This window comes from Poecilia formosa, unplaced genomic scaffold (genome assembly GCF_000485575.1).
Source record: "Poecilia formosa unplaced genomic scaffold, Poecilia_formosa-5.1.2 Scaffold218, whole genome shotgun sequence".
Classification (NCBI taxonomy): Eukaryota; Metazoa; Chordata; class Actinopteri; order Cyprinodontiformes; family Poeciliidae; genus Poecilia; species Poecilia formosa.
This window is the reverse complement of record NW_006800157.1, coordinates 1,222,975-1,248,399: the sequence shown is the minus strand read 5'-3', so window position 1 is coordinate 1,248,399 and position 25,425 is coordinate 1,222,975. Positions and strand designations below refer to the sequence as shown.

The 25,425-nt window shown below is 38.9% G+C and overlaps 2 long non-coding RNA genes across 2 annotated transcripts in view; one reads left to right on the top strand and one right to left on the bottom strand.

Annotated features, from left to right (window-relative positions):
* LOC107838180 (uncharacterized) overlaps window positions 1–2,106 on the bottom strand; it is a 7,657-nt gene extending 5,551 nt beyond the window's left edge. Inside the window, exons 1-2 of the long non-coding RNA XR_001664229.1 lie at window positions 2,019–2,106; window positions 381–383 (exon numbers count right to left, since the gene is read on the bottom strand). This is a non-coding gene — a long non-coding RNA (uncharacterized LOC107838180). The remainder of the gene's footprint in view (window positions 1–380; window positions 384–2,018) is intronic.
* A 2,746-nt stretch (window positions 2,107–4,852) lies between these two features.
* LOC107838179 (uncharacterized) lies at window positions 4,853–23,364 on the top strand. Its single transcript, XR_001664228.1, has 3 exons — window positions 4,853–4,865; window positions 13,826–13,830; window positions 23,254–23,364. It is a non-coding gene; the product is annotated as an uncharacterized LOC107838179 (long non-coding RNA).
* The last annotated feature ends 2,061 nt before the right edge of the window (window positions 23,365–25,425 follow it).

Here is a 25,425-nt window from a genome sequence, read left to right as displayed (position 1 = left end):
CCGCCAAATGAAACTGCCAAATGTTTCCTTTGAATATTAGCCAGCCACGCACGATGACAATCGATGCTTTTAAGTAGCAACGGGACGTAATGAAAGCTTCTCTAAACTGTTTTAGAGCCTTTGCTTTTAGAGTTTTACTGCTTTTGAATCCAAAACTATCCAACCATCGCGGTTCTCTTGTTCTTTTTTGAAGTGGAAAGATGCTTGATAGAATCGAGATGACGCCAGAGCACCCGGATGCAGGTGTGACGTCATTGAAGAACGATCCGTTGATTGAACGTAGCCCTGTTAGCTGCTCAAACTAGCGTCGAGTGATGTTTAATGGCCTAATACATATCGGTGGGTCGTGTTTGTAGTGAATCAGAAGAGCAGATCCCCACTTTCTTTATGTTAGCAGCTAACGGCTAGCTGCTCCGCGCTCGCTCTCAGTGGCTCCGCAATCCTCACGATAGAACTTTGTTTTGATTGGCAGCATGGCGGCCGAGTGGCCAATCACAAGTGAGGATTTGGGATCATACCACTATACGAATAAAGAGAGGGGGACCAACATGACAGCCATTTGGAGAACATGTCTGGCCCCTCACAGTGGCGAGGAGGGGAATCACAAAGACATAAAGTAACAATGATAAATTATCTGTTCAGTAGATTTGCTTTGCTGCGTTTTGTTAATTTGTCTTTGTGACAGTTTGATTAAAATATTAAGCAAAAGTAAGAATGCCTGCTTCTAAAGCAGAACAGAAAGCTTCTCATAAAAACACTGAATGTAAAAGGATTTATTAATATAAATAAATAATATTTGCCAAGATAAACTAAAATATGAGGCAACAGATGATGATAAATTAAGAGCCGTTTGGGAGCCGAACTTCCCATTGCTGCCTCCCTGATCTGTCTGCTGTGCTAATCACTCCTCATGAAGCTGTTTGTTCACTAATAAACCTCCAAGAACTTCACAGAACATTTGGATTTATTGACGTTAAATTACACAGTTGGACTCTGTTTACTCATCAAGTGACTTCTGCAGACAAGTACACTTTATTTTAAGGATACAGTAAAAGAGGCTAAAATACATATTTATTGATGTAATGTCACAAAATGTTAGGAATTCTGAAGATAAAAGGCTGATGTATTAGCTAAAAAAAAAAAATTAAAATCCCCAGAAGAGGGAAAACAAGTAGTGTTTGAATTGAGTTACACTAGTTTTATTTTGACATCTTGTCAAAACAAATCACTATTGTGGGCTTCATGTGCATCATTTAGTCCAAGAAACTGGAAGGACATACAGCCAACAATTGGATTCAGTTGCACTTTGGTGTGAGGTTTATTTTCTTCAGATAATTGGGATCATATTTTCTCTCAGACCTTTCAGAAATCACGCTCAATTGACTAGGAGGTTTGCAACCTGCGGCTCCGGAGCCACAAGTCACTCTTTGGACCTTCCAGAATGGCTCTTAATAACTTTGGCTAACAAAATAAAAAGAACCAGCCCATGTTTTAAATATAGCTATAATAACAAAAGCAGGTTTTTAACCGTTTTTAAGGTTTCCTTCATTTAATTTCCACAAAAAAGGTACACTAAAAGTACTATTAGTATGCTCTTAGATATGTTTTTCTTGTCATTAGGTTGGAATCTATTTGCTTTTCTTAAATGTACTTTATTTTCAATCCCACAGGGAAAAAATCCATCCTCTCTTTGCAAAATATTATGTTTATCTCTAATTTAAATCCTAAAAGATAGAAATAAAATGTTTTTTTTTTTAAAACTACAACACATTTCCAAGTAGATACTTATCTAAATTCATAAGTTGTCTTTATTTTTAAATGTCTCAACAGTTGCAGCTGTAAACACGTTTTTTGGCTAACCTAGTGTTTATATTGTAAACGTATTACGATATAAGCATTTCATATCAGTCAATATCAATAATTATTGATTAGTTTTTTGTACCTTTCTTATTTCATCCACAGTTTTCACTCCACTTTGTTGTTTTTAAGCAGTTATCAGGCACAGTGGTGTAACAAACAAACTGCTACTGCGCCAGTTACTCACCAGGTTGTTGCTAGGTAACCAAAGAACGAGTGAGTTGCTAGGTAACCAAAGATTGAGAGTTAGTTGATTCCACCAAACCTACTTTAGCTAAAAATGTGAAAGTTACATTGGATTTATTATCCATCAATATTAATCATGTGTTTGTCTTTATGTAACTTAGTGATTTATTACCTGAGAGCAAAATGGCTGACCTATGCAGGAGGATAAATGTAAAATAAGGCAGAAGCTTTAATTAAAACAATACGAAGCAACATGGAGAAGTTGGTCCAGACCAACTCTGGCTCTCCACAATGGCTGAACCCCAACAAGCTCTGAGGTCCATGTGTGTTATTTGGGGCCCATAGCTGCAGGGGAAGAGTGTTCGGTGTGTATGTGTGCAGTTAGGTGAGGGTGAAACCCAAAGAAGAAGAAGAAGAAGAAGGGCAGGGTGGGGGGTTCTGGAGTGGAAGTGAGACCCAGACTAGGGGTCTCTTAGCCAGACGCTGGAGCACCGCAGCCCTGCCCGTCTCCGCCGTGCCTCCAGGCTGTCACACCGGAGAAAAGGAGTTACTGTCAAGCCCAACATTTGAGCTGATACCGAACACCAGAACCTGGAAATGGCTGCAACCTTCTGAGCACTGGCCGATGTCCAGAAGAGGCCAGGCTGCCATCAGGAGATTCTGGTCATTTCTCTGGACGTGGTGCCGGCCAGGATTAGACTAGCTTTTGGGTTTTTCATTATATTTTAGTTTTATTTGTCTAATTCAGTTACTTTTATTTAATTTTTAGAGTGTGTTTGTTAGTTTTTATTAATTGTTAAATATCGTTTAGTTGCAGTAGTTTCAGTTTTTTCATATTTTGGTTCATTTTTAGGTGGAGAATTCATAAAAGTCAAAGTATTGTGGTTATGTTCAAAACAATTAGGTAATGAATACTCAACAGAAGATACCATTTTCTAAAAATGTTATTCAATAATTGTTTAACAAAAACTGGTGTTTTCTCAGGATCTGTAATAAACTAATTCCAGTTAATTCAATTTTAAACAACAAAATAAGCAACATTTTTAATTAAAAATCCCTTATTGCTGCTAAATTATTGAATACATAGACATATTAGCTCAACAAATATATTTATTGTTTTTACTTCTTTAGAAATGTGGACTGTGGACACTGACATAGCATCTGTGTTGCTGCAAGATATTGGCAACAAAAACATCAATATTCCATAAATTATGTTCCTGAATGGTGGATCTGGATCAGATTTACTGACTGGAGCAGAACATTTTCATTTCACATTTTAATAAAAGTTACATACTGTAGTTTATGTAGCCTCAAACAGCAAATTAGATTTATTAGAGTTGCTACTAACAATTATTTTAGTTATTGATTCATTAATTATTTGATTAATCAGATTTTTAAAATGGCACATTCTGCTCATTTTTCATTTACGTTTTGTTTATATATACTGCTCAAAAAAAATAAAGGGAACATTTCACTTTAATTTTGTGTGTGGCTCCAAATCCAGGCCTCCATTGGTTAATAAATTTGATTTCCATTGATGATTTTTGTGTGATTTTGTTGTCAGCACATTCAACTTTGTACAGAACAAAGTATTCAATGAGAATATTTCATTCATCCAGATCTAGGATGTGTTATTTGAGTGTTCCCTTTATTTTTTTGAGCAGTGTATATATATACATATATGTATTAGAAATACATTAAAAGATAAAAAAAATTAAAATTCTTTTATAAATAAACATTTTATTGACTAAAATGTACAACTGATCATTTTGTAGCAAAGGACGCATCTGCAGCTAAAAAAATACTAACATCAACAATTAATGGATTAAGTAATTAGTAAATGGACAGCAAAAGGTTATTTTTTTACAGAATTTGAACTGATTAATCACGATTAATCGTGATTAATCCGATTAATTGTTTGAGCCCTAAAATTTACGTTTCTATTCCTTCAAAGCTCCTTTTCTGCTCTTCAATCTGTCAAATTACGCTTCCTGTTGTTGGGCGACTATAAAGACACAAGAAGTCAACGTAAACCTCAGCCAATCGCCAAGCCTTGAATAAAAAAATGACATCTTTATGACAGAGTTTACGTACAGCTATCCAAACCATCAGTTTGCGATATGAAATAAACTATAAATCTCTGAAGTGTGAGATCATCTTACGAACTTCCTGCTGGTTTTTCTTCGAGACCCGGTGATTCTGAGGACATGTTTGTGATGAGTGAAGCGGAGCTGTGTGTGTGGACGTGTCCGGTAACGCCGCGGGCCGCCGATGACGTCCAGTCAAACGGCTCTGATGTGAATCATGTGGAAAGCCTCCGCGCGTAACTAAACAAACATGTTAGCAATAATCTGCGGGACTCGGCATCAAAATCCCAAACAGCCCAGGAACGTCTGATTTTTTTAAATTATTTTTTAAAGTGTATCCATACATCTGTCCACTCGATCACAGTCAACGACATAAACACCTGTTTGTAGGTTTGTCTCTTTGAAACGGGGCGTTCCTCCAAACGTGTGTGAGCGTGAAGCGGACCAGATTCTGATTTTTGCTCCAGCAGCGAATTGGCACGTTTGTTTCAACATTTGTTCCGCCTCGTCCAACACCAAGTCGACAGGCCAAGAGCGTCTCGGCCACGACTCAGACTGTAGCGGAGTCGGGGGAGTTGTGCAACGGCGGGAAGACGGGGAGCGTCTCCACGTCCAGATGGAGACATGGAAGGAGTCACAGAGGACGGACAGGTAGCGCCGTGATTTGTTTGTGTGGTCCCAAAATGTAAGACAGAGTTCTTTAATCCAAGCTTGTTTGTGTTTGGCCTAGTCAAAGTTCTAATGCAGAATCTGTGTCAAAATAGGAGAAGCTATGTTAGCAAATGATCTCCACAAACTGTTATGAAGTCGATAAGAAGAGCAAATATCTAGAAGAGTAAACCTGGTGAGACGTCACAGACTAAATATAAATACATTTAGTCTGTATAAGTTCAGGTGTGACTGATAAAAACATTTAGTTTTTATTTCTCCAAACAATTATGAAATACTTTGTGTTGGTAAACAAACTCAAGTTTGTTCCAGTCCAGACGTGTGGCTAAAGTCAAAAATTAACAGCAATTATTTCTGCTTTTTAGCTTTTCATGGGAGAATAAAATGGTGGTTGATTTTTCAGTCTTTTTCAGCATTGTGTTTATATGTTTATAAATGTCACAGCTAAACTAAATATTTAATTAACAAGCTAAATATAGAGCTTCAAACTAAATGTTTGCATCCTCAAACTTTACATTTAGTTTGGAAATAAATATTAGCTTGCTAACTAAAAGTATTTTGCTGCAAACTAAATATATACATCAAAGCTAAATGTTTAGTTTGCTAATTAAGCATTTAGTTCAGAGCTAAATATTCTGCTTGATAGCTAAATATTTCATTGGGAGCTAAATATTTAGCCTGCTAAGTTTAAGTTTGGAGCTATGCATTTAATCTAACTCAGCTAATTAGATTAGCAATATCTAATATTGCTAATTAAATATTTAGTTCAAAGATAAAAATTAAGCTTTCTTACTAAATATGTAGTTTGGAGCTACAAAATTAGTTTGGAGTTTGCTTCCTTAGTTTGAAGCTAAATGTTTAGTTTGAAGTTAAATACTTATCTCCAAACTAAATATTTATTTTGAAGGTAAATATTTAGCTAGCTAACTAAATGTGTAGCTTGTTTTGGAAGTCTAGCTGACTAACTATTTTGTTTGAAATTTTCCGGCCTGTTGGAGGCTCTTGCAGCCTCAGTACCAAGGTTACGCCCACCAGATGCCCCCTGGTGGTCACTCTGGACGCTGCAGCTCACTGAAAGCTGCACCTCTGGTCTGCAACATCTCAGTCCAGTCATGCGTGCAGAACATTTTTGATTGCTTTGGAACTGCAGACTTGAACGTTTTGGCAGCTTTGTTAAAATTTGGTGTGAATACAAAACAAGAATTTCATCCAAACAAGACAGATGGACAACTTGGGGGACATCTACTGATGCAAAACAGATCTGGAGGCAAATCGGGTCCTAACAGGGGGAGTGTGTGAAGGGCTCGTAAATTCTGGTATTTTTTTTTTTTTTTATAGTTTGTTTGTGGAATATTGAGGCTGAGGTGATGGCACCCCAGGGTGAAGACGTACTCTGTTGAGCAGATTTACACAATAGAGAAGATTTTATTTGCCAAACTACACAGAAAAAAAGGATTTAATACTCAAGAGGCTTAGTGAAGAAACAGCTCTGTTGAGACAAGAGGAGGAGACTCTAACGGTGTGGAAACCTTGGATTTGTGCTAAAGATTCATTTGGTCTTCATGTATTATTTAAAATCATCCTTTTTAAATAATTTAAAATCTTGGCTTTTTTTCATGCTTCTGTTTTGAGTTAAATTTCAAGTTGGGGTGAAATAGAGATGGAAAAATATGATCTTATCCGAGTCAATTGAGAAAAAAATTATGTTGTTACACAAACATTGAATTGAGTAATATTGATGGAAATGAAGGTGTGAATATATAGGTTTTTAAAAAAATCAAGTGTAAGCTGAAAACAGGTAAATATTCTGTTTTTTTACAGTAAAATTAATCAAATTAATTTTAGCTGCCACAGCTATGGCAGCTAAAATTACTTAATCTTGGCAATTGGGAGAATATAGATTGTAAATAAGAGGGATCCCAGGACTGAGCTTTGTGGTACTCCACATGTGATTATTGTCCATGGTGGTGAAAAACTACCTGCATAAATAAAGAGGTCCCTGGACTTTAGGTAAGATTCGTACCAACTGAGGACTTTAGCACAGAGTCCAACTCAGCTCAACAGTCCGGGGCAAATTTATTAGCCTCTTATAAATAACAGAGCTGGAAGAGTACCCAAAACTTTTACTCAAGTAAAAAAGTATTTGGTAAAAACTCTACTCAAATACTGAGTAACTGATCAAATTATCAATCATTTAATATTTAAAAATTACATCATCAGACAAACCAAAATATAAATCTAAGTGGAAATTTTAGTATTTTAAGGACCAAAGTGACAATAATTCATAGAAGTTACAAAAAAATAACAAAATCAGGTAAAAGAAAATGTTTCCAAATCAGTTTCTTTCAATATGAAACTTATAAACTTTAACAAAACCTGCAGCTGTGTGTCTGTGTCTGGTGAATTTTTGGTAAAAATGTTGGATTTTCCATTCAGTGGGTAGAAAATCCAGACATTTTACTCAAGTAAGAGTAGAAATACTTCATAATACAATTACTCAAGTAAAAGTAAAAAGTACAGCGCAATAAAAATTATCCTCAAAGTAAATTTTTTCCAAAAAGTTACTCAAGTACATGTGCAATATGCACAATCAAACCCATTCCAGGTCTTTTTAACTTCAAGATGAACTGAAAGAACAGATTCTACTATCTGTTATGTTGGGATAAAATACCATAAATTAACACGTACACAGATTATTTCAGAGAGGAACACATTCGGTGATGAAGAGATCATCCAGGGGACATCAGAGATGGAGAGGAGGGTGAAGACAGAGTGATGAAATGCTGTGCAACTAGCAGGGCGTCCCACTGGAGACCCAGCAGCATGCCAAGGTGTGTGTGTGTGTGTGTGTGTGTGTGTGTGTGTGTGTGTGTGTGTGTGGGAAAGAGCTCTGAATGCTCCAGCTTCACATAAGAATCCAATAATCTCCCAGTGAAGGTCCGATGGACTCCACCACAGCGCATTAGCATGAAGATAAATGGACCAATTATGAAGCTTCACAACACATTAGCAGGCAGCTACCAGTCCATCGTCTGTGGGAGCGTCTCAGCACCGTCCACATCTGTGGACGTTTATCACATCAGCGAGGAGCGGGCTGGGAAGCGGAGCAGAGGGAGATGAGTTGATGAGAGTGATTGTGTTCTTTCAGTCGACCGTGTCAGTCTCGGCTTTCCGAAGGATCAGCGTTCGCCTCGACGTCAGAGACCAAAAATCAGAGACGGAGAATTCAGATGGACCCAGATTAGCGCGATTAGCCGTGTCGTGTAACAAGAAGCAAACAATCATGTAAATGAAGTTTTACTGAAGGCTGCTCAAAGGTTGTTGCTACATTTACCGTTAGAAAATTAATAAAGTTCAGGAATAGGTCTCGTTTTGCATGTTGCATGTTGTTGTTTACGTCTTGTAATTTTGCGCATCCACACAAAGCTGGAGGGCAAAACGACGATTCTTTTACTCGTAGCCGCTGACAAAACGAAACCTGTAGATGTTGGTATTATTAATTCAGTGCAGTGCGCCACAGCTACTGTGGGAAAATAATACAGAAAAACCTTTGAAGAACAACTCAAAACCACTCGAATTCTTTTTTTTCCCCTCGCTCTCTGTGTTAGCCTACACCACACAATGCCCCGTTGCCATAGCAACTGACTGACAACAGCTCCACTGTGTGTTTCAGGATTCAACACCAAAGAACACACAAACGTTTCCTGCTCAAACAGAGCATTTGGTTTGTTGCAGTTTTGTTTTCAGGCTTGATGTTTATTTTGCGATTATTAATAAGTGATCATCTGAACACAGCAATGATTGATTAGCTCATTTATCACATCGAAATCCACAGCACATCTACATGTTAAGATTGTCAAAGTCAAGCTAGCAGCATAGCTGCTTCCCTCACCTGTGCTACTTGTTTGTTTTAAATTAAATTTCCCGACTTTGTTATTGAGTTGTTATAGAGTTGGCCGTTGGTATCAAAGCACACATATCATGTGTATATTTAAGATTTAACACATTAAATTGACACTTGACAGCTAAAAAGCAGCTGTAGTCATCGTTAGCAAGTGGTTTTGTTGCCCTTGAGCAGGAAGACTTCATGCTGCCACTTCATGCATGATCAAGAAAGCTGGAAAGTTTTCAAGAAAAAGCGAGGAGGTTTCAGAGTTTGAAATGTCAAAAACCAGAAAAAGCTCAAATTTTGACATTAATCTTAGAAATTTTCTTAAAAAAAACCATTGGAATTTCTAACCCTAACCCTTTTGGAAAAAGTAAAAAAAATGTACAAATATCTCAGAAATTATGTTTCAAAAGTTGAAAATGTTAAACTTTTCAAACTCAGAAATGTCCTTGTTTTTTATTGAAAATTTCTAAAATTAATCTCAAAATTTCAGAGGTTGTTTTTTTGTTCTTTTTTTAGCAGATTTCAAATATTTGGGGCTCAAAAATGTCCATGTTTTTCCCTGAGTTTCTGGCAGAATTGTCCAACTCCTTTTCCTTTCTTGCCTACAATGCCTCTGATACGCCGTGGTGCAAATTTCAACATTGGTCGGGTCTCTATCCATTTAACTTGGATTTATTGGAGAGTCTCCTCTTTTTGGGTTTGCCTCAAAGCTACATTTCTGGCTAACCACTGAACCAACTTGTAACTGGTGAGATGTTTGTACATTTTCTTTCCAACAAGCTCATCCAGGAGGCCCGTCTCATCCAGAGGGCTCGGCCCGGCCGCCAGCGCTCAGACGGGACGACGCGTTAGCTCCAGCTAGCCCAACGAATCGCGGGCGGAGAACCGCAGAACAAACAACACAGAAACACTGAGATGCATGCATGCAGGCTGGCAGGCGCTCCCTGACCCCCGAGGCTACCTCCGTCATGTGGTTGTGGGAATGTCGCTGGGATTTGTGTTCCAGTGGCTGCAATAACAGGGATCAAATGGGAACATGTGGACAGAATTCCAATCCGGAGGCCGAGTTTGATGCTTCTCATGTCCAATCTGTTCTCCGGGTTTCTGTTCGTCGTGAAAAGACGGAGGAGGAGGAGAATCAGCGACGGCCTCTTCCTGCTCCAGCCGTCAGTCTGCTGTGTTTCATGGCTGCTGTGCGGAGCGAGGAGCCGCGCCATCTTTAATGCATGAACAGCACTTGTTAGAGGGAGACGGCATTTCCTGCATCACATCGTGTCCTTTTGCCCTCGTCTTTTTTAAATTTCCTGCGTTTAGTGTTGGTGATTCTTGTTTGGATTGGAGGCTGGACCTGGGGGGACATAAGGGCCAGTTTCCATTACTGACTTAAACAGTCCTTTCTCTGATTGGCTTCGATAAAACCTTTATGCTTGTTTGAGATATTCAGGTCATCACAGCCGTTTAGGCGTCTTGCAAAGACATTATGAGACATTATGTTTCTCTCTTGCTCTGCTCACTTGTTGATGATTATTTCCTGTAGTGAACATAAAGTCACACGGTTCTGTTGCTGCATTCCCACTGGATGCTGTTATCTGTCTTTCATAGAGCTGAAACAATTAATCAGATTAATTGTGATCAATTATTGCAGTAATGGTTAACTAATTTAGTAATCGATTAATCGTTTACTGCCACATTCTCATTGGATGCTGATGGATATCTCAGTTTTTTGTAGGGCTGAAACAATTGTTGCTGCATTTTCATTGGAGGATATTGGATCTTCATTGGGCCGATTTGATTTATCAGGAAGATTTGATTGTTGCAATAAGCATCCACTGATTTAGTAATCGATTAATCGTTAACTGGAATATACACTCAAAAAAGAAAGAACGACATCCTCAGAGATATTTAACTCAAAAATGTACAATAAATGAATACATTTTGAATTTAAGATAAAACAAAACCTTCCTTCTGTAAACCAAAACTCCTCAAGGGGCAGTTTTAGTTTCATCTGCTTCAAATTCAGTGAAAATCTTTTTTTCAATCCAATTTTTTTAATCTGTTAATCCAAGAATTAATCTACAAATCAGCTCTATGCTGTGTTGATGTTAAGAAAGGATTAACTTTTCACATGTTGATGTTAGAAGTATATTTTAGCTTTGCTTTGCATTCTGGGTAAATACAACCAAAATAAACATGCTAGCCTGGAGCTAACGCTAGCAGGAGAAGTGGCTTACCAATGGTTTATCAAACACAAAAGAGAAATCCTACAAACGCTAAAATCTGACACCACTCCATTTTCATTTTCAAGAAGGAAGTTGTGCTCTGTGTCTTCTTCAGGGGTTTTCATGTTGTTTCCTTCACTGGTTCGTGCTGCAGCGCCCCCACAGGCAAGGAGGTGAACAAGTTTTTCAGAAAGTTTGGCATGCAGTATAAAATGTAACAAATGTTGAAACCAAATCGAGCCGGACTGACATTTACATAGAAGCCTCAAGTGTTTCCAGAAAAATGTTCCAGGCTGATGGAAACAATGTTGTTCCTCAGATGGAGGTACGAAAGATTGAGGTGTTTTATTGCAAGAACTCCCCCGAAACTGGAGGACAGTTCTACGAAAACTATAAATTAGTCTTTCGTTGTGTCCTCTCTACTTTTCTTGTCGATTAGTTGGACAGCTTCAGCAGAAAGTGTCGGCCGGAGATCCTGCAGGGTTTGCGTGTCTGCGTGGGCGTAACACCCAGACAGATGAAGAGGACCGGATGAAACACCAGAACCCGACCCAAATTATTTTTCTTTCCAGCTTTCAAAACAACGTTTGTGATCTCTTACTCAGCCTGCAAAGACGGAACGGAGACACAACCTCGGTGTGTGTTTGTGCACTTTCGACAGATTCGATAATAAATGGGAACGAGACAGAAAATTACAACCAGACCTTTGGTGAAGAGATGCACCGTATGATCAAAAACAAACCAGAGTCATCTCTTCCCAACGAGTTAAATAAGAGATGTTAACTTGTGACCTGCTGCAAGCTTTTGATCTCAACATTTGGCAAAAACATGGAAAGTCAAATTAAAACAAAGCTGAAACAAAGAGACCCAGGAAAACACAGAAACACACACCAATAAAGTAAATAGAAACCCAAGTTTTGAAGCTTTGGGCGCTCCGGATCTAAAGGACGCAGGATTAAACATGTAAATCCTTCGCTTGTAAACAAGTTCAAATTGAGAGCCGGACCGGCGGACCCATCGGTCCATGTGGAAAACAGTTTACTGGGTTGAGACGCATATGGATCCAGTTGGCCATCAAAGGCCAGAGAGGGAAAAATAAACACTTTTTTGTTTTAAAAAACGGATTTCTCTTCTAGATATACTCCGAGCTGGAGTAACCGGTTGAAAAGTTTCCCCAAAATCCTCCCGAATGCGTGTGTTTGTATGAGAAAGTGTGATTACATGTGTAAATTTGCATGTGTGCGTCCCTTCCTGTGACTGATGTGGCCCGTCCAACTGGTGTTTATTTTCGGGCATAATTACAGAGAGAACTGGAACGAAGCGTGACGAAGGGGTGATGGAGAAACAGATCGACAGAGAGAGGAAGAAACACGCGAAGAAAATAAAATAAAATAAGCAAATTAAACGCACGAGAGGAACGAGTGGGGGGAGCGGTCTTCCTGACGGAGGTCAGGGACCGCCAGGATGTTTCATCCAGGCTTCACGGCCGAGTCTGAGGTGAATTTTAAACGATTTTAAATGTCAGTGTTCGTCCTTAATAATTACTGCATCTATATTCATAAGGCAGATGAGAACCAAGCAAGAGGATAAACATGATAAGAGGAACCAGTACCGAGGGGAAAAGCATTAAAGGAATAGTCATGAACTGAATGCAGCAAGACCCACTGAGCAATGATGAATAGAGGAAATTAATGGAATATTTCGAGGTTTTCTTAAGCGCATTTCAGCAACAAGGCAGTTCAAAGTGCTTCACATGCTGGACAATAGATCAATAACATATATATCGCAATAGATGTGATCAAAATCAATAAATATGTCTGACAGAATATTAAATATATAGAATATTGACTCAAACATCTAACAGCTAGACATGTTGGTGGAATCAACTGACTCTCCCACCCTTTGGTTACCTAGCAACTCACTCATTCTTTGGTTACCTAGCAACTCACTCATTCTTTGGTTACCTAGCAACAACCTGTTGAGTTACTGGCAGAGAAGCAGTTTCAGGTTTCACCTCATGAATGCTAAAAAAAAAATGGCCTGGAGAGAAAACTGTGGATTCAACAGGAAAGTCACACCAACAGTATGGATGATATCTAAAACATAAAAAGAAAGAAAGGAGTAAAGGAAGCAAGAAAAAAAGAAAGTAAGAAAGAAAAAGAATTTTTGGGATTAATCTCAGCATTTTTTTCAAGAAAAAAAATGGGAAATTTATAGATCCAAGAAATTTCACAGAAGAAAATTTGAAGTTTTTGAGTTTCAAAAGTCAAAAATGTTTGACTTTTCAAAGTAAAAAAATTTCCAAGTTTTTTCTGGAAAACATCTGAAGAAAACCCCAAACAGTTCTTGTCTAGCAAATTTTTGACTCTTCAAGATTCAAAAAGTCCTTGTTATTTCTGAGATTGATCTGAAAATTTCTTAGTTTATTGGAGTAAAATTTTGACGTTTGGATCTCAGAAATGTGCTTTGATGTGTAATTATTTGATTTTTGTAATTTGATTTTTCTCCTCCATTTTGGTAAAAAAAAATAAATAAATAAAAAAAGACTTTAGAGTTTGAGTTGCCACCTATTGTATCTAAAACACCCGAATATTTCAGCCGAAGGTGTTAAAGCTGCAGTAATGAGTTGGGCTGAATAAAAGCCCTTTACTGAGATTTAACGACGTGTTCACTGTAAGCAGCTCTCTAATACCAGCAGAGACCAGAGCTGGGATCATGCTAACACAGAAACACGTTACAGTAAGCCGCTGACCCCTGACCTTTAGGCTGTCTGGATCCAAGTGGGAAAAAACGATGTCTCCCACTGTTAACATGGACTTCACATCCTCTTCTGCTCCCTCGCTAAAAGCGTCTTAAAAAGCCTCTGTGGGAGCATTAAACAGAAACAGGAGCTTCGGTGACAAGCTAATCACCAGCCAACGTGGAAAAATCAGAGCCGCCGCCATCGGGGACGACGGGACAGAAAATGACATCTGGAACCAGGACGGAGGCTCGCTGTGGAGATAATGGTTCAATCTGGGCCAGTTATTTTAACTATCGAGTAATTTTACTGTTATTTGTTCAGCCTGTCACTGAAATGTCACAGAAAATGATAAATACTCGCCGCAGTTTGGCTTGTTTGGTCAACAATCCTCAAACTGAGGATGTGAGTTATAGACAGGCGGAAGGACGACATGAGGAGCCATCAATGTTGGACTTTCTGGCTTTGTGCTCGACTTTACTGGGTTCTAAACTTATTTAAATCAAAGTTTGTTAAAAAACAAAACAATTCTACATTTTTATTGTTTAGAAGCAAATAAACTAAGCAAACTCAGAACAATTCATGGGTTTTAACTGATTTGTTTCTTTGGAGCTCTCTTCAGGTCCCAACTTAATCAAGGTTAGGTCTGAACTTTGACTGGGCCGTCACAACGCCTTGCCTCTGGTGTTTTCAAGCAATTTTGATGTAGATTTGCTGCATTGTTTGAAATCATCCTGTTGGTCACATTTGATCCTGAAATACTTTGAAATTAAGGCTGAAACCATCAATTTGTTTTTATTTTATTTATCGATTATTCAGTTATTCTGGTGATTAATTGATTAAACAGATAAAATTTGGTACTTTCTGCAGATTTTTCATCCAAGTCTTTCCTATAAAATTAGTTTTATCGTGATTAATCAAACATTGAAATGATTGTCAACTAATTTTATAAACGATTAATCATTAACCGGAGCATAGAGACTGAAAAAGGTGATTTTCTTATAGAACAGCATATTCAAAGCAGTAATTAAGTCAAAACTGTACAAAAATATATACATTTTACATTGAAGATAAAAAAAATCTTCGTCTGTAAATATGTTCAAATCAAAACTCATCAAGTAGCAGTTTTATGTCCACCTGATTCAAATGATGTACAAATATCATATTAAGCACCTTTTGATATGCAATTAACAATCAATTAATCTAAAATTAATCATCAGATCATCCCTGCACTATTTTGATTCATGCAGAAAGTTTTTCACATTGTCAGTATTTTTTAGCTGCAGATTCATCCTTTGCTAAAACTGACCAAGAATACGCTAAAAAATGACTATATTATTGCCTTTTAGACAATAAAATGTTTATTTAAAAATGAATTTAAGTACTTATTTGATCTTTTAATGTATTTCCAACATTGTATAAAAGGTACAAATGAAAAATCTGGAGAAGGTGCCAATTTTTTAATCTTCTAAATCAATTAATCGTCAGAATAACCGATTAATCTCAAGAATAATTGATTAATCGCTACGTAAAATATTTGTTAGTTGCATCCCTACTTCATCGAGTTGCTTTTTTTCCACTTCTTGTGTACAAATCACGCTAAATAAGACAAATCTGCATCATCTCATGACATTATTTAGCATATTTTTATGTATTTTCTGTCCTTCCAGGTTACTCTGGTCAAAATTTGTTTTTGTTTTTATATATGCTTCTAATGTTTTGCTGCCCTCTGAATAAAACAGGTAAAAGAAGGCAACAAGCAAAGCTAATGTGTCTTATTAAGTAAGAGGGTCACCCAGCAGGCTCTGTGCTGTTTGCTCTAGGCTGCTTAGGAAGGGACCCGGGTTCACCATCAGTTCACAAGACCCTCGTAAGATGCCGCTACAGGGGCCCGTGAGGTATTCATAACCTGCTTCCACGGGGACCTCCCGCTGCTAAAGCAAATCATTAGCATCCTGCGCAAACCTTGTAAGACTCTAAAGAGTCCATTTTTGAGGAAATGAGAAGGCCTGGCCAATTTACCTGTGGACGCAGCTGCATTTTTCACATTTCGGAAGCTGCCTCAGAAGTGGCTGAGTTCAATCCGTTTACGGAGTCAACAGCTTTGAAGATCGGCATTCTGGGTAAACGTTCTATTAAATTAAATAGTGGCTGGAGAAAAACGGCTGATCGGCAGCAAATTAGTCGAACAATGCTGACAGGAGCGGTCTTACTTTGACTCTTCTGGCATTTTTCGCCTCCTATTACATTACAAGCTTCATTGCATTTGGTTTTATTACATTAGCTGCGTTTGCTTTGGGAAGAGATTGAGTTAAAGGCATCCAGCGGGTCAAACCGAGGGGTCGCGTCTGACTGGCTGACCGCTGCCGAGGTTGAACCCGTGACCCCGCAGTTACAGGCAGAGCCTCCACACTGTAAAACAGTAGAAAGGTTTCAAGCGAACTTAATTCTCATTAACTTGTTGGTTGTACTCAACTTAAACAAGTGGCGAGAACTTTTGGATAAAAAACGCTTGATAAGAGGAGTCAGTGCAAAAGAAGTTACGTTTTTGATTGGTCAACAAGGCATCCCACAATGCATTGCACCACAGATTAAACCACTTTTTTATGTAAAAAAAATAGTTTAAAGATGTTTGAGGTACCACTTTCAGGGCAGTATAGCTCATGTTTTGTATTTTTGCACATTTGTAAATTACATGTTCATTTAATGACCAATCTGCCTTATGATTGTCTTTGTTTTAATAAAAAACATGAGCAAACCATCACTGCTTTCTATTTTTTCTGCCAAAGTTTCTTTTCATAAAAGTAGGTACTAGTAAAAAATTTACATTTTGGGTGTCGTTTCACTAATTACAACATATTCAGATTTATTAATTAACTTAAACATGCAGTATTAAGCATTTCCCAGGCATATATCGTCCCATTTTACTGAATAATCAAGTAACTATCTTAACTTCAGTTGTTAAATAAAACTCTATATATATCAGATATGACTAAAAATGTTACTTTCAAATTTAGCACCTTGAAATTGGGTCTCTGTCTCTTTAAAAACTCCTGCTGTTTTCTTAAACTCCGCCTTCAGGAAGTCATCACAACATGGCTCCTCTATTAACCCTTTAACATTCTTACCAGTGTTTCACTGAGAAGTAGCTCCTTTAACGAGCTCAGTAGATGCGTTTGCTAATTGCTGCTGGCTAGTCTGAAGGAGCTGAATCTTGGATGCTTGGAAACTGCAGCTGCAGGAGGAGCTGTGCCTCAGAGGCGGAGCTAGGTCCACCCAGCTGTTCTGTGCATGAGTTAAGAATCGAGGCAACACTCCAGGTATGTTTGTGATGAGGGAATAACTTTATAACACGATGTAAAGCTTTAAAAAAGTTGATTTTACATGATACTGTCCCTTTAATTTACGCCCCGGAATTTGCAAATACTTTTTAAGTCCGGGGAACTAATTAGTTTTTTACAGAAGAGTTAAGTTGTGTGTAGTATTATGTCATCACAACTTACTCAAAATTATCAAGTTAGCCGAGTTGTAAGATGTACAACTTGCACATTGACAGTTTTAAGTTTTGAAAACATAATTTTTTGAGGCAACGAGTTTGAATACATATTTTTAAAGTTACTCAATCAGTTAAAATAACGGAAACAAAAATATTTTAAGGCGAGTTTGCATGTATTTATTAAGTAAGGACAACTAATTAAGTTTTAGAGTGTTTCATCACTACTCACTCAAAATTATCAAGTTAGTCAAGTTGTGTTATCTTAGAACTCCACACAAATATTTTTTAACCTTGGAAAACTTGATTTATTTCGAGGTAAGGAGTTTGTATACTTGTTTTTTTAAGTAAACGCCACTCGTTGCGTTTTAGAGTGCGGAAGCCGCGCGGCCCGCTCCGCCGTGTGCAGCCCGACGGTCGGAGAGGTTCTGGTGTCAGTTTGGGTGACAGGGGAGCCATTGTGCTGCTTCGAGGGCCTGCCTGGGAAATCCTAGGTTAAGCGGCGCTCGGGGGCTCGTAAGGGCGCCGCTGATGGGCTCGCGGGGAGTTCATGGTGTGGTGGAGGGCGTTTGTAACGTAGTGATGAGGGTTCATAAGGCTGGCGTTACAGGCACAGGAAGGTCAGGAGCTCCAGCAGCCAGCGGCCCGGTCCAGACTCCCTGGCCTCTCTGTGACCTCGTGGAAAACCAGCTCGATTTTTTTTATCCTCTCTCGCTTCGACTTCGATTGCCAATCCATGACCACAAACTTCATTTAGCTCAGCTTTCTCATTTCATTCAATTCCTAATAGCTGTGTTTTATTTTGTCTTCTCTGGATGGGAGCTATAAAGTCAGTGTGTTTAACATACCCACAAGTATTCATATTTTAGCCCTCTTAGAGGCACTTTTGGTTCTGTCGAGAGCCCAACACGCTTGTTAAACTCTCCCATTCATCCTCCAGTTTACCTCTAATCACTCCCTGGTTTTTTGTTTCTCTTTTCATTTCTTCATCTGCATCCCACCACTTTCTGTCCCCCGTTCGTAGAGGTGAAGAGTGCACAGGAAAACGCTGCTGACGTTCTTTTTGAATAGCACTTTTTCTCATTTCCTTCCACATACTTTGGCTCCATCACGGTCGGCTTCGAGATTTATCTAGTGTTTTCTGCTACGGGGGTTACGGTCATTACCAGGCGCTGGACGGTCACCTGGGACTACGGGGAGAGACAACTCTCTGTTTGAGCTGCACTCTCAAAATTTAGGCAAAATGTAAATAAAATAATGGTCATACAGAGGAACTAAGGTCTGGAGTCAAACTCAAGTCTCATGTTTGGACATTTTTTTTATTGCCTTTATGTGTATTTTTGTGTTTTCCTTTTGTTTCCTGTTTTGAAACTGCAACCACTTAAGTGGGTTCGGTTATACATCGTAGTTTCCATGTTAAAGTTCAAAGCGGGGTGAGTGTGCATCCTTAAAGAGCCTGAAAACAGACCTGTTATTATTCAAAACTCACATTTTGCACCTTTTTATACTTCCATCTCGGTCTCAACTGCTTCTAAAAACAACTTTAAAAACAAAACAAAGAAACCCCAAGTCGTTTTCCTAAAATGAGTTCATGTTTTTTGGTGTCTGGGAAATGAGTTTTATAAAAAAAAATAAAAAAAAAACAGAATGTAACATCACAAATCAGCCTGGGGGAAACCCAGCCTGTTACCTAGCAACCCCAGCCCGTTACCTAGCAACCCCAGCCAAACCCAGCCCGTTACCTAGCAACCCCAGCCCATTACCTAGCAACCCCAGCCCGTTACCTAGCAACCCCAGCCCATTACCTAGCAACCCCAGCCCGTTACCTAGCAACCCCAGCCAAACCCAGCCCGTTACCTAGCAACCCCAGACAAACCCAGAACTGAGTAGACTTAAATCTCGTTTTCTGAGAATTATTTTGTGCAAAGAATGTAATGAATGTGTTTTTTATAACCCACAGATCTATCCCAACTTGTTCAAAGAAGCATAATTGGTCACATTTAAAGTAATGTATATAAAATTAAGGCGTTAGAATGTCTTAAATTCTTTAGGAAATATGCAAGTTGCCCTTTGATACATGAATCACATGTCTTAAATTTTGTCTTGGCATGACTTTTGTGGGACTTTTCTATTAGGCAAAAGTGTGAGTCGTGCGCAAACATCATCATTACAATCTCTAACTCCAAGCGGTTGAAGCTACCGCTACCTAGCTGCTAATATACCCTTGCTAGCTTTTTTTGCACCTGTTGTGGGTAGGTGCAAATTTATTGCCAGTTGTCTGGAAGAAGTTCTTACATTTGTCTAAACATAGATCTTGACATTCATTCATAATGGTTTTAAAAAGTGTTAAATTTGAGTTGGTGAAGCCCTTTATAGGCTTTATTTGCTCGTTCTCACTGAGGAGATTCCTCACCAGACTTTTATTAGGAACATCAAGGCTGGTGGTCCATCCTCAAACAATGACTAATTCCTGGAAAAGGCTGGGGAAAGCTGGGAAAGGGAATTATTCTTGGTTATATCCGAGTGTGAGCAGGGATTCCTGGGCTGGCCCTCTGATGGAGCAAACAGTGTTCAAGTTTCTGATGAGGGTAAGCAGCTCAACGCTGTTTGTGACTGCATGCGATGGAAACCGAAGTCAAATTCCTCATTTGCATCCAAAAACTTGGTGAATAAAGTTGATTCTGATTAGTGAAACTACAGACCACTAACTCTTTTTGAGCTAAAACTAGCTAACGTTTCAGTCATTTTAATCGTTTTTATCTTAATATTATCAGAAGAGGGAATTTTTGGATGTCCTGTGGATTATTGTGTTTTTTAAAGCTTTCCATCCTCCTTGCAGGGATTATCTCAAAAGGTTCAATTTTGTTCAGACTCAGTTCATTTTTAATGATTCTGTTGAACGACAATGACTCATTTTATTGATTCATTTTTCAGTAAATTTGTATTTATTACTTTTGTCAGTTTCAAGTTATTTCAGTGACATTTTTGGGCTTTTCTGAACAGAGAGAAACCAACAATTGTCCACATGTACATCTATACACACACATATATATATATATATATATATATATATATATACATATATATATCTGGGTCATAACGTCACTCACCAGTCAGCATGCGGTTTATCCCACAGGCTAGCATCTGTTTATTCCCTCCTGCTCTATTTGCTCACATGAAATGTATTTTATAATGGCTGAATTCCCAAAACACACAGTGGGGCCTGTGCTTTTAAGAGGCAACACAAGTGGTTTTAAGTCCCACTTTTATGTGCTGCTCTAAGGCAGCGTTTGTTTTGATGGCTACCATTAACTCACCCAGGTTTACTGGGAGCGGTACGCAGGTTTCGCAGACTAAACCATCATGCAGGGGCGTGTCCTGCCTCTACGAAGCCGTTTCTACCTGCAAGAGGTCAAAAATAAAGTCCCAGCAGTGACTGGCCTGCTGTTTGGAGGAGTTCCCATTTATCCACCGGTACGCACCAAGGTTAGGGTGAAAAATGTTAAAATGCTTCACATTAACAGGAAAACTTGACCTTGGTTGATCTAACCGAGCTAGTTTTTCAGGAACAATGTTCACTTGAGATCAAATCAGTAACTTTATGTGTTTGTTGGCTGAAACGCCATGTTCTACCAATTATTCATGCACATTTCTCAAACTACAGCTTATTATTTATATGAAGGTGCATTTGGGACGTTTAAATTAAGGACGCGTCTCAAGAACAAAAAAGCTTTATTTCATTGTTCTGTTTAGCATTTAGCAATCAGCCAAACGAAGCCAAGAAGCTTCATGGAGGTGGTTTATATTAGCGGGAAATCATAATCCAAGGTCCAGGTGAACTTCTGTGCAATCAAAGCATATTTAAGTCCTGGTAATTTACAGTTTTGTTGCTTGGAAATCTTTACTGCAGGATATAATTGGAGTTTGGCATCCTGACTTCGCGGCCATCGCCGTGCTGGAACATTTTGTCTGCAATGTGCGAAGAGATCCGCCGTGGTGGGAAGGAAGTTTTTGGATTAAAACAAATATATTACATCCACGGCTACATTTATCAGCTATGGAAAATAGAAGAATAAGGAGGTATAAATACAAATTAAAGGGCTAGTTATTCTGTCTGTCTACTAATTGAAACACTGTAGAGGGAAATGAAAGAAATACGTCCTAGAAAACTGTTTATGATGGGATTTAATTGATTGGTCGGCAAGTTTTTTTATTTTTATTTCTGTATTCCAAGTTAATTTCTCAAGTGCCAGCTGGTTTTTCAGAAGGTTCTGGTCCAAAGATGATCATTTAAAAAGTCATCCAGGGTTTTACATCTCAGATGTCTAGTTATAGTCTCATCACCTGATTGGATTCATCAATACTTATGGATGGATACAACTGAGAGTCATCAGCATAACAATGAACATTTATCAAAATGCAGTCAGATAATTTTGATTTAGCAAAAAGAAATGACCCAAGTACCAAACCCTGAGGTGCTCCATCACTGATTCTGAAGCTCCATAGGAGCAAACAGGAACCTGAGCCTGTTAAAAGTGAACACACCCTGTTAAAACACTAATGAGACCATGACAGGGCCGGGCATTTATCGTATCGTTTATCGTATCCTTTCGTTTATCGTATCGTTTATCTTGACTTATTATGATAAGAATCTTGATTTATATTCATCACGGTTAATTCCAGTTAATGATGTTTATAACAATTTTCTCACTGTATTTGCGTTGTTTTTAGGTAGATATGTGAACAAATATGGATTAATATGTAAACCTTACATATTACCTTACATAAACCTTACAAACCTTAAATATTTTTTAAAATGTATCTTTATCATGACAAATTTCTTTATAAGAATCAATTAATTTTATCACAATTTTCATATAGTAAATTCTAATTAAACCCCAAACTATTTTTACTATTTTTCTTCTGTTTCTTCAATTAATAAACAACAATAAATTTAAAAAATGTATATATTATTAAATGCTGTTGGAAATGATTTTCAAGAGCAGTATTTTAGTTGATGGGGCAATAATTTCTATCACTTTCATCATACCACAAAATATGGTGATAAAAACTTAAAGTCCATCTCCCCAACCTGTAGATAAATACTTTCAAAGTGTTTTAATGTGTCAGTTTTCTGGTACAAATCAACAGAAAATCAAATATTCAGCTGGAGGGGAAAACATAAATAAAACTGTTTCAATAAGCTGCGTAAAAATGCACAAACATAAAGGGTTAAGTTCATATTTTTAATTCATCAGCCGCTGACATGTTTTACAAGGTTTGTTTTTAAAGTGTACATGTAAATGTTAGTTTTATATTTTATAACAGGGCTTGATGCAGGGTTACAACGGCAGACATTCAGCTGGTACTGCTTAACTTCAGGAGAAGCCTTCGGACCCGCTGTCTGATCTTTCAACACCTTTACAACAGAAACACTTCCAGGTAAAGTCAGAAACGAGTCTCACAGTTTGGCTTGGAGGCACTTACGCAGCATGTTCGTGTCGAGAGGTCACGGGGTCAGACGTGAGTTCATCTTAAAGAGGAATTTGTCAAAAATAATAAAAGACAAGCTGTGTCTACACTTTTTTGGTGATTAAAAGATGCAGAGAAGAAGCTTTAAAACTCTCTTTTTCAGGCCTGATGGAGGAATTTAGCTTCACAATAAACACATGGAGAAGGAGAAGCAGCTCAGCTTTTGTGTTTATGCTTCTGTGCCCTCAGCTGAATTCCCCCGACTCCCATTACTGTTTACCTCTGAAAGGCCTGGACTCATTTTCTGCGGTCAAAACGTTCATATGCCACTGCTCAGGGTTCAGACCAGACGACCAAAGGCCTCTGATGGTCACAGAGACTCTGACGTCACTCTGTGGATCATCAGAGAGGAGGCAGGCCAGGCCGATTCCTGCTAAGCTCTACTACAACGCTGTAACGGCAAGAAAGACCATGGGAAATAGGCAACACTCAGCCTAAAAGCCATTCGTGTTAGAGAAAAAGCAAGAGAGTTAGGCTGTTTTGTGACCTGATAATCCAGTAGACTCGGTTTGATCGCCAGCTGCTGCAGTTCGCTTTCACACTGCACTATGTCAAACAAACCAAACAATTTGAAAAAGCTGTTCCCCTCCTTGCCTCTGGGGGCGCTGCACCAAAAACCACTGAAGAGAAAAGCACAGAAACCTCTGAAGGAGATACTGAGCCCAACTTCTTTCTTCACAAAATGAAAAAAAAAAAAAGTGGAGTGGTGTCAGACTTTTGAAATCGTAGGATTTCAAACCGCACCAAAGTTTACGTCTACCAAACCGAGAACAAGGTCTGTAAGCGGAACAGAGTTTGATTTTTTGGTCCATATCAGAGTTCGATTCTGGGTTCAAACCTCCACAAATGAACTGAACTTTCTAGCCAAACAAACTAGTTTGATTAAAGCTTAGCAAACAGGACTGGTGTGAATGCCCCTTATAGAGTCCTGTTGTCAAGCCCTTCTCCCTCGTCCACTCCCAGCTGGATTCTTCCCAGTGTCTGTAGAAATATTGTCCAACTCCTCTGTTGTCAAGGTTGTTGGAAAAAGGCTTGATTGATTGTTCAACTCCTTGCAAGAACTTAGTTATGTAAGCCTTGCTTTAATTTTATCAGATGCTCACCTGACACCTCTGCGTCTGGGTCGTTTACACACCTGAAACATGACAGAAAGGTTCCCCAACCAGACATCCTCCTCTCCACAGCCTAGAACAGGATCAGTCCCAAAGAACACCAACAGAGCAAGCTTGACTTGTCAATGCAGTTCTTCCTTCAGATACACAAAGTCCAGAAAGCTTTTCAAACAACCCGATACATAAACCTTCTCAAGAACCACAAAACACACGAGCGCAACTAAATCCTCACAGGAGTTCCCCAACCAGGATGAAAGTCCTGGTCCGTCACTTTCATCCTGCAGTTAGAAAATCAATCAAAAGCCCTTTTACAACAACCAATAAGAGTGATCCCTGGATAAGGATTTCTCCAGAATGACGCTCCATTTCTTCTTCTTAAAGGTTGGTGTACCAGACCTCCATGAGACACTGCACGTCACATCAACCAAGACAAATCCAACGATGTCTGAATCCTTCAGAACACCGAGTCCAAACTCCTGCTGCAGGTTCCTTCCTCAGCAACCTCTACCCTGATGATGAACCCATGTTTTAAAGTCTTTAGATCCTCCACAGAGGTACTGGATGATAAAATCCTTCAAATGGAACAACTTAAGTCTCAAAAACAACTTAAATTTCCCTAAAAATAAAAAACAAGCAAGCTAATCTAGCATAAATGAGCATTTTAAGTCCAAGTGCAACACCTGGAGGTGAAACAAGGCAACAGCTGTATCTGTACCTGCTCCTTTAGGCTCTGCAGATACAGACTGGAAGAACTTAAACACTGTGAACCGGGGCTGATTAAAAGCAACTCTTTCCCTCTACCCATGTCCAGGAGAGCAGGTTAGCGGTGAAACCATCTCCTGGTGCAGAATGCGAGCAGTTCCTGCTGTTTTCTTGCACTGTAGTAACCTTTTGCACATATAAAACCCATTTAGATTTCAGGGCAGCAATGGAGAGAAGCAAGGAACTATTTTCCAAAGAGCAAAAACACAACTGTATACGTTTACACACACTCACACACATGTGCTTCGAACAGGGACCAAAGCAGCATGTTTGTGGTTAGTGCTGAGGAATTACCGAGGGTTTATGCCGTCATTTGCCAAATCCCAGGGGGTACAGAGGAATAATTCCACCAAAACACCAGAAGCCACAATAAAGCCTTCTGCTTGGGGACTGAGAGAGAAAGAATGGAGTGCAACAGAAGGCTGGGGAGGCAGAGGGGGCTGAAAAATGACAAAAACACAACCAGGATTTGACCCTTTAGGATGGGAAGGACATAAAAAGGAATGAAAAGGAGGAAAACGGCTGGAAACAGCGATAATGTGATCTACACGACCTCCAGTGGCCGATCGGGATAAACAATGAAATTAATCAGATTCATGATGGCATAAACTCTGAACTGAGTCTGAGGGTGAATTCACACGGCCCTGGTTAGTCCGCTTTAATCAAACTGCAGTTCATTTGTCTAGAAAGTCCGGTTCGTCTGGGGAGGTGTGAACCCAAAATCAAACCCATCTACACGCCTCGGTCTGGGTTCGGTTGAAGTGAACTCTGGTGCTGTTTGAATGCATTTCAACACCAAGCGGACCACAGACTGCTCCGAAAGCAGAAGGTGAACTACAGCGCAGGGCATTCTGGGTAAATATAACCAAAACAGAC